Source organism: Thalia democratica, chromosome 4 (genome assembly GCF_965202585.1).
Source record: "Thalia democratica chromosome 4, ktThaDemo2.hap1.1, whole genome shotgun sequence".
Classification (NCBI taxonomy): domain Eukaryota; kingdom Metazoa; phylum Chordata; class Thaliacea; order Salpida; family Salpidae; genus Thalia; species Thalia democratica.
Window position 1 is genome coordinate 75,811,236 of NC_139168.1, and position 17,084 is coordinate 75,828,319.

Consider the following 17,084-nt stretch of genomic DNA (forward strand, 5'->3'; position numbering starts at 1 on the left):
GCTAAATAATATACTAAAAAAGGCTTGTTAAAGCCTTAAAACTTTGTATACCAAAGGGTTTTTTATCCTTGCAAACTTTAATGATAATAATAAAAACATTTTACACACTTTACCAAAAATAATAAATAAGTTTAGCCAACTAGAGATTGTGCTGTTTACAGTAAATTGTTATTACGTTTAATAGAATAACAAAAATTTAGGATCCTCATACAGTAAATCTATTACTGACTGGAAATACGGTACTTAAAATCGGTGATTTAGTAAACTAATAACTTAAAGATTAAAATATTAAGCGATATCACATCTTACCGATGTTAAAAAAACTAAAAGTATTTAAAAAAAAAATTATAAACTGCTATTTGAACGTAAAATCAAAACTGTTATTATATTTTGATGAACTCAAAAAAATCAAAAACACTCGTAACTTAAAACTTTTGATAAATAATTTTAGCTTTTATATTTAGGTTAATAACACCTTAACTTATATGATTTTTATGTAAGTTTATTTTGATGGGCTAAACTAACTTTTTCTTGACAAAAAAATAACAGTTTCAAATGTTATAATATCTCTAAAGCAATTAAGTTAAAAAAGATTTACAATCAATGACTTTTTTTAATTAGGATTACTTTTTTAACGTGGCTTTCTAAACAAAGTTTAACTTTTGACTGATTATAGTTTTTAGCAAATAACTCAAATTTTATAGTTATGTTTTTATGAATTATATGTTACTATTTATGTTTTTATTAATTTTTTATTCTTTTAACTAATGAAAATACTAATAGAATTTTAAAACTAATGTTTGTAAAGTAAGTCTTTAAAATTTTTACGTTATTTTATTTATTTCCACTTAGTTTTGTACACTTGTATTTTTTGGAGAACCTACTACTAATAGATTAAAATATCGCTAAAAATGATTGATATAAAGACATGGTACACGATGAGCCTTTAAATTATCATTCACACCATGGATGACTTTTATCGTCTTGTGCAGGACTATTATCATAATTTTTTTCTGTATTTTATAATAAGCATGACTTACCTTACTATTTTTAATGAAAAGTAAAGTGTATTGAATCAAATTGACACAATATTATATACATAACTTATAATCTATAGTTTGTTAGTGACATCGATAGAACATAAAACAAACTTTGTATATAAAAAATTAGTTTAAGTTGTTATTATTTTAGGTTGTACGAATCGTGTACGACTAGTGTATGACTCGACAACCGAAAAGTTCTTTTGTACACCAGTTCTTAGACCAAACTTTTATTTATTAAAAACTGGTATAACATATAAATTTAAATATATATAAATATAAAGTAGTATTCTTATATTTTAAAAGTTAATCTTATCGGACAATTTTGCGAAGCCATAAAGTAAATTTTTGTTGTTTGGTATCGTTATTAAAAAAACAAACTAGATTAAATTTCTTAATGATAGAAAAAATGCTTGTAGTATTTCACTAATTTATTAAGGTTTTGATTTTTATAAGTTTCAATTATTCAAAATTAAATAATTAATATTGAAGCTAGTGCTTGTGATTGACATCATTAACGTGTTTTAATAATATTTAATTTTTATACCTGTATAAATTTAGTTTTCTTTGGTCTGCTTATTATAGATATTTTTAACACCTTATTATTTTATACGCTTCTTACTGATTTTATTATTAACGGTTCAATAACTGTAACTAGGTTAAGCATATTAACTTGTTTGATCAATAATGAAATTGATCAAGTATATACTGTAGCAAGTACTGCTACATTTATTTAAACTAGGGTTTCCCAAAGTGGGCCAAGTAACCCCTTGGGGGCCATGAGCAGTAAAGCAGCCACAGGGGGCCATGAGGCCATAACTTGAAACTTACACTAGATATTCCTGAATTGCAGATGAAGAGCAAAAAAAAAATGGTCTTATGTGTATTTTATCGTAGTTTATGAGTAGCCTATGTGTTAAAGGGGGTCATTGCTTTTTCAAACTCTTTAAAAGGGGCCATTTGCAAAATAGTTAGGGAAACCCTGATTTAAACTCAGTTTAATTAAACATTTTTCTTTTAATCTAATGGTAGGCTTAGAAAGTCTTCGATATATTTGCTTTAGAATTTTTAAATAGTAAAACTATTAGTTAAGTTACTGTAAAACAAAGTACGTTAGCTAGTTTTATACTTACATCCGCTCATACAATTTTATAGTAGTCAACAAAATATGGGTGTTAGATTGCTGTTTCCTTACGTAATTTATCTTAGTATAGTCTACTTTCGCTCGCTTGACTGCAAGATTTTGGGATAACCAAAAGCTAAGCATTCGAACAAAGGCTAACGTTTACCGTTCCTGTGTCTGCAGTACTCTGCTTTACGGTAGCGAGACATGGACGTTACCTAGCGTACAGGAGAAGAAAATCAATACCTTCCACCTACGATGCCTTCGTCGCATCCTTGGAATTACATGGCAGCAAAAGATCACCAATGAGAATGTATTGAGACGTACTGGTCTTACCACTATGTATTTTACTCCAGTCAGCCCAGGCTTCGCTAGCTCGGTCATATCCTGAGAATGAATACTGAGCGGATCCCAAAGTTTCTATTGTATGGCGAGTTGGTTGTTGGCAAACGAAACCGAGGACGTCCAAAATTACGTTTTAAGGATGTATGCAAGCGCGACCTAAAAGCTTAAACATTGGAACTGATGATTGGGAGTTGCTTGCAAATGACCGTGCCAATTGGAGATCAACTATACACAAAAGACTGCAAAAAAGAGAAAAGGAATATTTTAGAAAACTAAGAAGAAGATGAAGAAATAAGAAGCAGAATGAATTTAATTGTTTTTTTTTTTAACATGTAATTTTTTTACTTTTTTTTTCTTCTCTGTGCACAACACGCATAGCCAATCTCGGCTGATAGCGGGCCTTATTATTATTAGTCTAATTTATACGTATACAACTTTAAATATAATCAATTTAAAACGACTAATAGAATAAGTTAGTTTCTTTAGAAATTTTAGTTTTAAAACTTAAATACCATTTATATACTTGTATATTTTATAAGCTTTTCTGATTAAAATTAACATTTTGTTTACCTTCTTTTATGACTTTTATGTTTTTTGTGTAGAAAGTTAAAAAAGAATGTGTTTAGAGTATATCTTTTAATGACAGACAAAAAGAATGGATTTGCATTACAAATTACTAAAGCTATTCGTAGGATGGGGATAGGAAATTATTGAATTCAAACTTTACTACCTAACATTTGCTGTTAAGAAGTATAAAACCTTAAGTTTTATTTTTTCAATAGCTGATACTCATTGAGTCATTAACGCTAACTCAATGTCTAAGATACCCCTTAAAGATTTTTTATTTTTGCCTAATTATTCTCAAAATTCTAATTATTAAAGTTAATTGGTTTAAAAAAGGTTTTAAAGTTTTTATAACTAACAAAACATTTTGTTTTAGTTTGGTTTTTTGAATTACTTTTTATTGTAGCAACATTTCAATAAAAAAATTATTTTAAAAATCTAATTTTTTTATAATATACCTGTGTTTTCTCATACAAAAATATGGTAAAATAATTTAATTTTACACTATTTATTACTTATTAAGTAACATTTTAAGTAGAAGGTGTCTTCCTTACAAACTAATATAAAAAAAATCAATATTATTTTATGATCACAAAGAGTATATATTATAAAGCTTGTAAGCTTTAGTTTGTGATTTTCTTCATCAATATAATCAAAATGTTGTTCATTAAACAAATCAAGATATTCTTGTGTAAATATACCTTAAATAATTCAAATTAAATGTATAGGTTTTATTAAAATCACTTTTAAGACTTCCCTGATTTAAGTTTTTATAATTTTTTAAATTTTATTTAAAACTGCTAAAAATTATATCAAAATTATTTTAACAGTAAAAAGTGTGTATTTTTACAGTGTAGTTATACCTTAAATAATTTAAATTAAACGTATAGGTTTTATTAAAATAATTTTTAAGACTTCCCTGATTTAAGTTTTTATAAGTTTTTAAATTTTATTTAACACTGCTAAAAATTATATCAAAATTATTTTAACAGTAAAAAATGTGTATTTTAACAGCAAAAAGTGTGTATTTTTATTTGTAATAGTATAATATTATTATACTATCACATTATTATATTAAAAAAATATTATTATTTATTTGTATCTGTATTGTTATTTTTTTAATATTACATATGCCAATATAGTATTTTAATATTTTTTTGTTATTTACAATTAAATATTTTTTTTACAAGTCAAAACTTATTTTTTGTTCTGAAATCGTTTGAGTCAAAATTTAGAATAAAACTTATTTTTACAATGACTAATAGAAGTATAAAAATGCAATTCTTTGCCTTACAAATTACTGTGTTCACACCTGGTCCGTTTAACTTTAATCGTTTTAATAAATATTAAAAATTTTGAAGCTTACATTTTTTTTTTTGATATCATAAAGATTTAATGGGTATACTAGTATAATGCATGCACATATAATCTAATATTTTAATAAAACTTATACCTATGTGAAATATAATCTAAAAATATTTATTCAATTTTTATAATGTTTATTTTTGAGAATAATTTACTGAATTATCAAAGATTTAAAAATATTGTTTTAACTTCGTAAAGTACAAAAACCTTTATGTAGCTTATGTATACTACAGCTTGAAAACTACTCATTTAGATTTTAAGTTTATTATTTCTATATGCACCTAAATACCTTACAAACTATAAACTAGTATAAAATTATAGTCTAATTATAGTTGTCTAGGTACATAATTCAACACTTAAGATTGAGTCAAAAAATATAATTAAATACACATTTTAATAAAATTACTATAAAGTTTTATTTATTGTATATTAATCAATGACTCTACAATTAAAACTTTACAATGTTTGAAAAAAGTCACAATTTTAGTTTTGTTCTACTTTTTTGTTAGCTTAGTTGCAGTACAAGTGTTAATAAAACAAAATTTGACAGCGAAAACAAATATTATGATTAAAACAGGCTAGTAAAAGCCTTAAAATTCCGTCTTCCTACCTATGATATGTCATAAAAAATATTACCTAATATGTAATTATTTTATAAAATAGCATTTGTGTGTTACGTCATTGATATGTTTTTATTTTTATAATATTCCTATAAAATATTTTAACAGAAACTTTTTCAATCAATCATCCCAAATAACATTTGTATTTTTTTAATCTAGATTTTAGCTTTATTAGAAGGTTTACTTAGCCTAAGCTACAACTAAAGTTAGTATTTTAATTATATATAAAATACTTTTATTACTTTATTTTTTCTTTCTTATTAGATAAAGTTTTTTTGTAACCAAATAGTGTATTAATTTTTTGTTCAAACTTTATAAAACAAACTGAAACAGCTTATTTTTCAAAAACCGTAACTTATATTCTTTGATTATGAAACTTAACTTTAATTATTAATCAAAACAGTCAATTAGCATCTTATTAATAATTATTGACAACAAAATATCTAAATTACTTATTTTCAGAATATTAATACAAAACTTGTTGACGTCACATAAAAAATGGTTAACATTTAAAAATATATATTTATACGTTTTTATAAATATCTTAAGCTCATAAGTGGCAGTTTGTAAGGTATAAACGTGCCTAAATAAACATTTATTTCGTTTTTATTTGAAGATTACTATTGAATAGTGAGTCGAAAATTAAAAAAACAAAACAATTTAATGTACCTAAAACTTAAAACAGTTCAATGCTATAGCAATACATCTGTTATAATGTTCTCCTTATCATTAAATTTAGAAATTTTACGACAAAGACGAAAGTTTCGTGTACACCTTGAATACTACTGCTCGTGTCATTTAACATACATTAAAAAAAGTAAAGCTGCTTTTTTTACCTTAAAATTTTAAACATGTATATATCCTTATATTGAACTTAAACATCTAAATCAAGTTTTTCTAACGTGTTGAATAAACTACTCAAAGTTTTATATATAGTTAACTATATAATAAAAAGTATGAATATAAAATATTAAAATGTTTAGAAATATTTACCTTTGATATTGAAGACCTAAAGAAAAATTTTTATATTTTGAGAAACGTATGGCTGACCATGGCACTTTTAATAAAGCTAAAAATACTTGATAACTTGTAGTTTTGGCCATACATATATATGTGGGCCTATACACTGACAGTAGAGATAGAAATTTTAAAAGCTAAAGGCATTACTTACAGAATAAAAGGAGATTGTTGCTAAGGGTATTATTACCAAAAAAGCAGCTGAATTCCTTTAGTAGCCATGACCTCAACATTAAAGTAAGAAAGTGGCTTCCTGATTTTGATAACAAGGTAAAATTACAGAAGCTTTTTTTGGTACCTCATAAAAAATGATAAAAACAAAAGATAGGAAAAGACAAGGCAGTTGTCTAAAGAAACAAAAACAAAACCAACAGTTATCATACGAAGAAAGAAATAAACTACCTATTCAACATGGCAATGATTAGCAAAGGAATTGTAGAACGTTCTTGATATATTTTTTAATAAACAAATTTAACTATTTTCAAATCATGAAAATTGATAACTGCCAAACCAATTTTTTTTTATATACAAGGATACCCTAAAAGTTCATCTTATAGTTATTTTAAGAAACAAAAAATGAATAAAATGTTTTACCTATTAACTGATTGTTTGAAAATGATATTTAAATCTACAAAAGTTTTATATAACTGTTTAAACAACTTACTTTGATTATAAATGATTTTTAGACTAATTAACATTTAAAAAATTCTTGTTTATGTCACTCATAAACACTAGATAACATTTTTTTTCATAATTTTTAGTTTGATTATAAATTAACTACCTCAATAATAATGTAAACGTTTTCAAGGCTTAAACTTGCCTAAATAACCATCTTGTTCGTTTATATTATTGAATATTTGCAAATTAAAGTATAATAAAATGACAAAAAACTTCGTTGTCTTTAAAATTTTACCATAAATTAGTGTTTTAGCAATATACATGTCGTAAAAAATGACTAGCTAAATATGTTTTACTGAATACAATCGAGAATTTTGATTAAATTTGCAACATTTTCTTATAAACTCACTTTATGAATTATTATTTTTTATTTTGTATGCAGTACTTTTTTACTAATTAATCAAATGTTAAAACTTCTCTTACTTGGCTGATTAAATTATAAAACGCAACAAGATAAATTAACTAAATTAACTAAACTAAATTAACGAACATTAAATTTAAAAGTTATTGGCATTTTTTCACAATCTAGTTATAATTATGTTTCAATAGGCATGGCTCACCTTACACTTTAAGAAGATAACTAAACAGTACTGATTGTAGTTGACGAGATTATAACACATAGTTCATAACCTATAGTTTGTTAGTGATGTCCGCAGATAACATAAAACTTATTTTTGTTTTCCAAAGGTTAAGTTAATATCTAAGAAATTTATTAAATATATAAAAAATTTCTTTAATTAGTTTTCGTAAGATACTGTTAAGTTATTTTTTTGTACTTTGATAACACACTAATCATTTAATTGATAATGAAAAATAGCGTGTCGTTACTATAAAAGTACATAATACCATAATGCTTAAGAAAGTGTCGAATATATTTAAACATTTTTCTAGGTGGAAACAAAGAAGTTATATCGTTGTTATAGTACAAAACTGGATTTTTATTGATATTAATTCTTAGAAGATATTAGTTCTTAGAAATAAAAGTTTGTACTTAGTTTATAATGACTGACTTCTTCATGTTCAGTTGATGAGCTACAAAATCTACAGGCAGAACGAAGACTTTTTTTACACTGAGTTAGACATTAGAAAGCTTAATTTTGTAATTTATACAGTAAAGTGCACATATAACGGTTGTGCATTTTATAACTTTTTAGGGTCAAGTGTAATAAGTTTACTTGAAACAATACTGAGTACAAACTTTTAAAAAACTAGAGAAGATACTAAAATCTACCATTAACATTATTTTGTTTTAAACTTATTGTTTTAACGTTTAAAATAAGCACAAACTAAACAAAACTATACAACAACTTATTTAATTATTGATCATGTTTATATTAATTTTTTTTTATACTTTGTTATCCTAGCTGTAAAGTTATTTTTACTGTAAAAACTTTCGTCTTTGTATTTCATTTCTTAAAAACGTGGTGCATTGTTAATAAGTTAGATCAAAAAAAGTATATTTAGTTTTCTATATTTTTAAGCTTAATGACAAAATAAATATGTAGAGACAATATTTTGCTTACAACTTAGGAAGCTGTAGGTAAATTTATTTTTTGAAAACAGAAAGAAGGTAGAAAATTATTTTAATTTACAAATATAACATCAATATTTATTTAAACTTTTTGTTTAATAACTATTTAAGATGTCAATAAATTTTTTATACAATTTTTTTTTTACTTGTTTTAATTTCTTTTATTGATTTAGATTATAACAAGATCAATAAACGAAACGTAGAAGCTTTATATTAACTTAGATACTTTAAAAGTATAAAAGTGAAAATAGGCTTTTCCTAGGCTCATTCCAAATGTCGTTAAGCTTTGGTAAATACAAAATATTTATAAAAACTTAATAACTTATAAAAGTTATAAGTTTTTGAATTTAGTTTTATACAAACAGACATTTATTTTGTTTTAAAACTAGCTTTTGTATCCAAGTACTAGTTTGATATGACTAGTGTAACATCGATAGGTTGTTAAAAATTTAATAATTTCGAAAATTCTTTACACTATAGTACAGTTAATAAACATATTTTTAACTTTATATAAATTGTTGACAACTTTTTTGAACATAACTACTTTTTGGCTTTATTTTATTAATTTTTTATAATTATATTATTTTATAGATGACTACATGAAAATTCAAACCACTAAAATAACATGTAATGTCTTAAAGCTTATTAACGTTTTTTATTTTTACTATATAGTATTTTGATTTTATCAAAGAAAAACTAATTTTTAAAACATTGCTACTGTTAAGTACTTTTTTAAGATTTTTTGGTTTAGTTATAAAATATGATTAACTAGACTTAAAACTTAAGATATACAGACCGGAAAAATAACCAGCAGTTTTTAACCTACCATATATTGATAAAACTTCACGAGTTTTTGAGAATAGAGTAAAAAATTTACAAAAACATCTTTTAATCAAGTTATTCCAAGAAATATATTTGTTTCAAAACCGTTCAAAAGTTGGAGTTAAAGGATTTAATACCAGATTTAACCAGTTGTATAATAAACACATTCTATTGCTTCTGTAAAATAGATACAACGGACGAAAATCGAGGCATTTCAAAACAATGATCAAGGAATATTGACCTGCTTCTGTTTAAAAATTTATAGAAAAATAATCTAAAATTAAGACAACAGCAGAAAAAAACGCAGCTAAAAGATCTTCAATCGAAGAATAAATAATAATAAAAAAAACTATGCTAGGAAATATGAAATATCTGATTCAAAACAATTTATCATTGTCGTAGTGTTTTTGACTTCGTTAAGTTAGATTCTATATCTGTATTATTAGACAAACCATAGTTATGTAAACAAATTTAATTTGATTACAAAGCGTCTTTATTCACTAAAATTAACCTTTTTTTGATAGTATTTTAGTTTAATTAATGACTAATTTACACTAACTATCTATTTAACTTATTAATTACTTTGTTAGTTTTAACTATTTTTGTTTTTTCATTAAAAAAAAAACAATTCATTGTTTTATGTACTGTTCTACTGTGAGTTTCTGAAGAGAGGTAGAGAAACGTAAATTAAACTATCATAAAAATTTTTGGACAGTGCTGTATACTTGTTATGTATTTAGTTAAAAGCCAATAGTTTTTGAATTAATAGTTTTATGTAAAAGGTTCGAAAAAAGAATAAGTAGTTTTAGCTAGTATATAAACTTGTTGGAAGTAGAATATTTTTAATTAGTTATTTCTAAGAACTTTTAACTAAGCATTATTCGCCCTACAAATTTTGATGAGATATGCGCAATTACTTGGTTTAGCTTACGAGACCATATATAAAAAAAATAAGCAATCTAATGTTTGCGAGTGACGTCAGTTGAACACATTAAATTTTATTGGTCGATAATTTTATGGGTTTCTTTTTATGGTTCCGTTTAAGGGTTTCTTAGTTGCAGCAAAAGGATACCCATTAAAAGACCGACCAAGGGAAGTAGGCGTTTTATGGATATCCTTTTAAAAAATTATAGCAACTTCTATCAAAGTCATTTTTTTTTTAATTCTAAATCTTTTTTAAATTCTTTGTATAATTTAATAAAATTGTTCTAATCTTAGAAGTTAAATTAAAAAAAAAAGAATTTGAATACATGTTTAGATTGTTTTAGATGTAAAGTTTTATAATTTTATCCACGAAACGATTAAACATAGCTTTTAAAGTTTTCTTTTTTTTTGATCTAAGTATACTTTAAGCTTTTATTTTACTTTTAAAACTTTGAAATTTCTTATACTGTTTTAGATGTTTTTTGAAAAAGTTACGCATAAAAAGACCATACACAACATCAAATATTTTAAGGGTATGCTTTTAAATTCAATATATTTGTCTAATTTTAAGCTTTTGTTTACTTTTTTAACTTCTAAAACTTCTTTAACTGATTTAAATATTAGAAATCAAAAGGATACAAATATAAATACTAAACACAGCTATAAAATTTTTATGGGTATCCTATTGAATTTTATATAAATCTAGCTTTAAAAAGTTTTAAGTATCTTTTAAGTTTGTTTTAAGCATTTTTTTTTAAACTTAAATTTTACTTATATAACTTGAAGATCTTGTTTAAACTGATTATGATGTTAAAATTCAAAATGAAACTTAAAAAAAGACTAAACACAATCTTGAATAATTTGTGAGTTACCTTCCTAATTCAATCTAATTATCGAATTTTTAACTTTTTTTTGTATAACTTTAAACACTTGTTTAAACTTTTTTGTTGTTAAATTTCCAATAGAATACCCATAAATAATTTTAACACAATTTTTACAATTTTTATGGGTATCCTTTGAGTTTGGTTATAAATCTTTAATTTTAAACTTATCTTTTACTTGTCTAACTTTAAAATTTTATATGCTGTTTCAGATATTAATACTAGAAAAAACACCTATTAAGTTATTAAACATAACTTTATATACTTTTTATTAGTGTCCTCTTTTTTTGTCTGATTTTTAAAAAAGGTTATTTAAACACTCAAAATTAACCAAAAAGAAACCTTTAATTAAGTTGTATAAGCTGAAAACTTTTAATTCTTTAAAGCTAAAAATAAGTTAATATATGAATTAGATAAGTACTAGTAACAAGTACCACTACTAGTCAAAGGTATCAAACTTTTAAAAGTTGTTGTTGTGTAAATTTTGTTATAATATTCAAAGTAGTATATCAGTTAAACGACTTTTATTTTGTTACATAGATTTAGTTTAACCTTCCATTCATGCAAGTAAAAAAGTTGCAAAATTATTAATACTATAATGTCGTTTAAACCGTAGCTTTTTAAGAACAAAAGTTAATAGTTTTTTAAATTTGGAGCAGTATCTATAAATATGTATTAGTATTTAGTACTTAATTTTTTAGTTAAAACAAATTTTTTTGAAATAAGTGTTCTTGTGTCTTTAATGATACTTTTGTTGTTGATTGTTTTACTTTTTTTGCCACTGCTTAAGCCAGAGTTTAAAAAGTATGATAACCTTTAATTTATCTATTTAAGCATTATCATGCTATACAAAATCTATTATAACTTAGTAACTAAAATGCTAGAATTTCTAGATGAATTTATAGATTAGTTATAAATTAACACTTGTGGGCGAAGGCATTCAGGCTGCTATACTTAAATCGATTTTAAGCTGACATTGACAAAATTTTATCCAAAAAAAAATTACAAAACAAATTATACATAAATAAAATATATATAATTTTTAAAATGCTTTCAAATCTTTTTTTGATTGGATTTTTATATAAAAAGTTTTGCTTAATTTAATTTGCTTTATACTAAGTTTAAAATAGTAGCAAAAAACATTTCACAATTTTAAAGATCTTGTGCATCATTAATTTTTCGTCTGAAATAATTCTTAAACGAATTAAAACGATTAATACATAATATTAATTGTTAAAGAGCCATTTTTATATGCAATGTATAAACTTTAAGTTTTAATTCTAAATAGTTTTCTGATAGTGAATTATATAGCAAAAAAATATATATAGCTTTCACTTTAAAATAGTAAATACAGGTATTTTTGCATTAAACATTATAAAAATTTACGAAAGGGTTATAATTAAATACTTTCTATATTATAAACAACAATTTGTCATTATAATTTGTTGGTGACGTCAGTTTAGTATCAAAGTAGTATTATTTTGAAAAAATTAAAGATATCTTACTGAAACAAATACTGCTGTAAAAATTAGACAACAGTAATAAGCACAGTTTCAAAAAAAAAAAACATTAAGTTTGTTTTGATTATTCTGTATTTTTTATTATAAATAATAAAAACCTTAGGTTATGAAGAATTGTGTTAAATTTCTTTTTACAAATTAAATTGAACAATCGAATGATCAAAAAATGAAAACAAGTAGATAAATTGTTTAAACGTTTATACAGTAATAAAATAGTAATCAGAAAGTTATGAATTTAGATCTTATTTGAAAAAAAAGAATCTTATATATAGCATTTTTTATTTTCGTAACTTCTACTTTTGTACTTAAAAACTAAATTTTATCACCTATTTTCTGAAGACTTTGAAAAAAATAAGGAACTTGGTCTAGATTTGCAAAAAAATACTTTTTGATTTTTTGTTCCAGCCAGCAGCTTTTGAAAAACTAAACAGCTAAGAGTCTAACATGCACGATAAAACACTTTTGCGCGATGGGGCGTTTTTTAACGAAGATACTTTTGCCAATTGGAAATATCTTTTTTTTTTCTTTTAGGTTTAGTTTTTTTTTTCAGTATCACTATTTTCCTACATCTTTATTAATTATTAAATTTAATAAAGTATATATAATATTTTCTACAAATGTTACCCCCAACCCTTACTTTTGGTCAGTTTTTTATTTTTATTATTTATTTTTTACTTTTTCGATTTTTTTTTCTTTCACTGATACCCTTAACTCGGTCGGTAACTTTTTTTTGTTTTCAACTAATTAATCGTTTTACGTTTTTTTTAATTTTAATTTTTTACTCTCGTGCACAAATGACTCTTTGTGCAAAGCATTCCCATTGCAAAAGTATCCCTTGGTGTATATTTAACCATCCTTCGTGCAAAAATATATTTATGCATTTTTGCATGTTAAGCCCGTTCTCAAATTAAGCTGATAAGCAGTACAGTGAAATAAGCATTTTCATATACTTAACTTGCTTATATCTCTAATATTCAAACCAAACTTTGTTCTTACACCGCTTTAATTCTTCACGCATGACTGAAGTAGTACCATAAGTCGCTTTTTTTTTATTCACCTTTCAAAAATGTTGTAGCTCTGTCATAATTTCTTTTCCATCAGCATTGAATTTGTCTGGCTGGAAGAAGCTCAAAAACATTTCTACATCTAAAACTTTGCAGTTATGTATAAATCTGATAACATATGATAGTTAATTTCGACAAAGTTTAAGTAAATAAGTATTTTGAAACTTTATTTATTTAATTACTTTAAAGTCTATAGTTTTAGGTAAATTGTTTTTAAAGTCTGAATTAAAGGTAAATTATCAATTATCTATAGTTAACTATACGAGATACTTCAGTAAAGTATTAGTTAGCTTTTTGGTGTAAACACTGTAGCATAAGTAGTGAAAAAATTAAACCGATAATTTGTTAAATAAAGTAAAAAGACTTGTAGCTGCCTTGCAAATTTCAACAAAGGGTTGATTGACAGTTCTTAAAAACTGTTTACAAATATAAATGCGTTGTAAAAAACCAAGTGTTTGTGGGTGACGTCATTAAAATGAATACATTTTCAAAAAATAAATACGTTTTTGCCTAGTTTTTTATAAAGCTTTTTTTTTTCTTCGTTATTTAGTACTTAAAAATTTTGATATAATTTATTGTTCAAAATTTTATTTTACTGATAAAATCATTTTAAACTAAACTAATGTATACTAATAATAAATACCAATAACAGAGTATTGTTTTACATAGGCAAGCTTATGCCTTAAAATATGATTTATATGGGTACTAATTTGTTATCATAAATTATGAAAATATGTGAAAAAATTCGTACTTTTCACATTATTATTTAAGATATTAGTTTAACAAAGTATTAATTGTGTTTATAGCAAATTTTTTATTAATTTTTGAAGTATAACTTCACAAAAATTTTGATACTGACAAAGGGAAACGAAACCGAAAATAAAACAAGGTTGTGCAAAAGGTAAGACTAAAGATAATTTTTTCATTAAATTTTGTAAACTTTTTAAAAAATATTACATTGTTGTAGGTTTTTTATTCTGCACAAATTAAATTCGTGTTTTTCAAAGTTTATATCCATATTTAAATTATAAAGCATTATGTAAGTTACATTGCAATACATAACATTATTTTCTTTTCATTTTTATTTTTTTTTTCTAAGTCAAAATTTTGTATTACACTTAGTTAAACATATTTTTTAAATAAAAAAAAGGTAATTTTTTGATTTATAAATTTATGAGTCTGCAGCCGAAAGATAATATTTAATATTTTTAAATTTTATAATATGTACTTAACTTGTATTTGTTTGTGATATGACTAAGATTTTTGTATTGAACTACTTAGAATATTTTTTATACTAAAATAAATTAAGTTAAGAGTTAAAATTACTGAAAACTTTGATACATATTTATCAAGTCTTTTTTAAATTTTGTATCTAAAATTTATATGAAAATAATTTAAAGCGCCTGATTATTTAAAATTTAGAAATAGGTTAAATTTTAACTTAGTAGCTACTAAGTTCAACAGATAAATTTAATTTTTATATTAATTTTTTCATGTTATTAGTTTCGTTAAATAACAAAATCATTTTTGTCAATAAATTTGGTTAATTTTTACGATAATTATAAAGAAACTAACTTGACGTCAATATAAAAGTGAATTTAAAGCAAGTACAAAATTCCTAAATAATATCGGCGATAACATTATCTTTATCTCATTTAACATATGAAAAAAAATTAAAAAAATATTTCAACCGTTTCGGTTATGCATTTACAACTTTATTTTTTATGAAAGTAAAGTTTTAATAAATAATTAAAATTTTATTAATAAAATCACTACTAAAGAGATATGTTAAGTTTTCTGTAGCTTTATTTTACTATTTTCTAATAACTAAATAGCCATTTCCTTATCATTAACAGTGATATATTGTTTTTAGTAGTTTTCAGTTGTTATGAATGAAATTTTAAAAAATACTATAAGTCCGACCTAGATTTTTTAAACTGCTACCTAAACTGTAAAGTTTTTACTCGATAAATCTCATTTAACTAATTTAAAATATTTTTAACCCTGCAATATTGAGACTATACAAAAAAGTTTTTTTATTACAAAACTCAAATATAAAAAAAGTTGTTATCTAATATTTGTGATGTATGTAATTGACGGTTTAGTTTGAGTTTTATAGATTAACGATTAGTTTTCAGTTCTTTTTTAAAAACAGTAACACCAAAACTTATATTTCGTTTAATTCATTGTGTTTTTCAAAATATAAAAATGATAAATAACTACGTCTAATAGCTCGTAAGAAGTTATAAATTTTGTGTACGACTCGATAACCGAAAGGTTTTTTTGTACACCAGGTCTTTAAACCAAACTTTTTGAGCAATTTTTTATTGTTGAATAAACAATATCAGTATACTAATTTTAACAAACTTATAAATTAGCTTAAAATTGTATTAAGTGGTATATTTTTCCTTAAACACTTTTTAAGACTTTCAGAAATAATTCTTATTAAAGTTGCTCTAGTTTACGATTTACCTTCTAATAAAAATAATAAAAAAAGTTTAAGAAAATATAACCATTTGGTAAATAACTATACATGGAATATTTACAAGATGTTTAAAATTTAAACAAATTATGTAAAATGAGTTTTACTCTTATTAAATACATAGCATAAATTAAAAATTCTGCTTCTAAATTCAAAGATAAGCGTTATAACCATCAACAACTTTACATTTGTACAAACTAAATTAAGTGAATTCACCATATCTACTTTAATTTTCTAGTGATTTGTAGCTACTTTTTATTTAAGTTTTCAACTTAAGTTTTATGTAAAAGACTAAAAAAACTCTAGGGTAGAAGTATATTATTATTAGTGATATAAAATTTTAATTTTTATGCACAAAAACTTTTTTAATTATAAAATTATATTAAAACCTGACTTGAAAATAACTGTTTTATAAAAGGAGAGCATCATTTTAATAGTGAGATACAATTATTGCCTGATGATTTATACAAAATGAGCAACTTAAAAGTGTTAGTTAAATTCAAATTGACCTAATTTAAAAACCTAAAACCTAATTCAAAAATACAATTTTGATTGTACACTTTATGCAAAACTTATTTTAAAACTCAAACTCTGTGCATTTTTCGCTTTTACTTAACTTACTTCAATACCAAATTGTAAACTGATAAAAATTAATACCGAGTTATGAAGCTGATTTTAGTTGTGAAAAAGTACTTATTAAAAAACCTAGACTGATAAATCTGGAGAAAAAATCAAATAGCTAGTTCTAGCCATAAAAAATTGGAAATATAGATACCAGTATATTTATGAATCAAGGTTAGTATAAATATAAGATATTTAAAGTACTGTTTGTCGGTTACGTCATTATGATTTACAAAAAAAAACATTGCATTTTTATAAGGTTTTAGTCTCTTGATATGTTTTTAAATATCAAAAACTAATATTTCTTATATATCATGTTCAGTTTTACAAATTGTATATCAATATAAAACCGAACAGACGTTACTGTATGAGTTTGGTTGATAACTATTGTTATTAATGTTAATTAATACTAACTTGCAGCAAAGTAATTAAACCTTATTTTGACGTCACCAACAAATACTGGTCAACAATTTGTTTATATATTTGT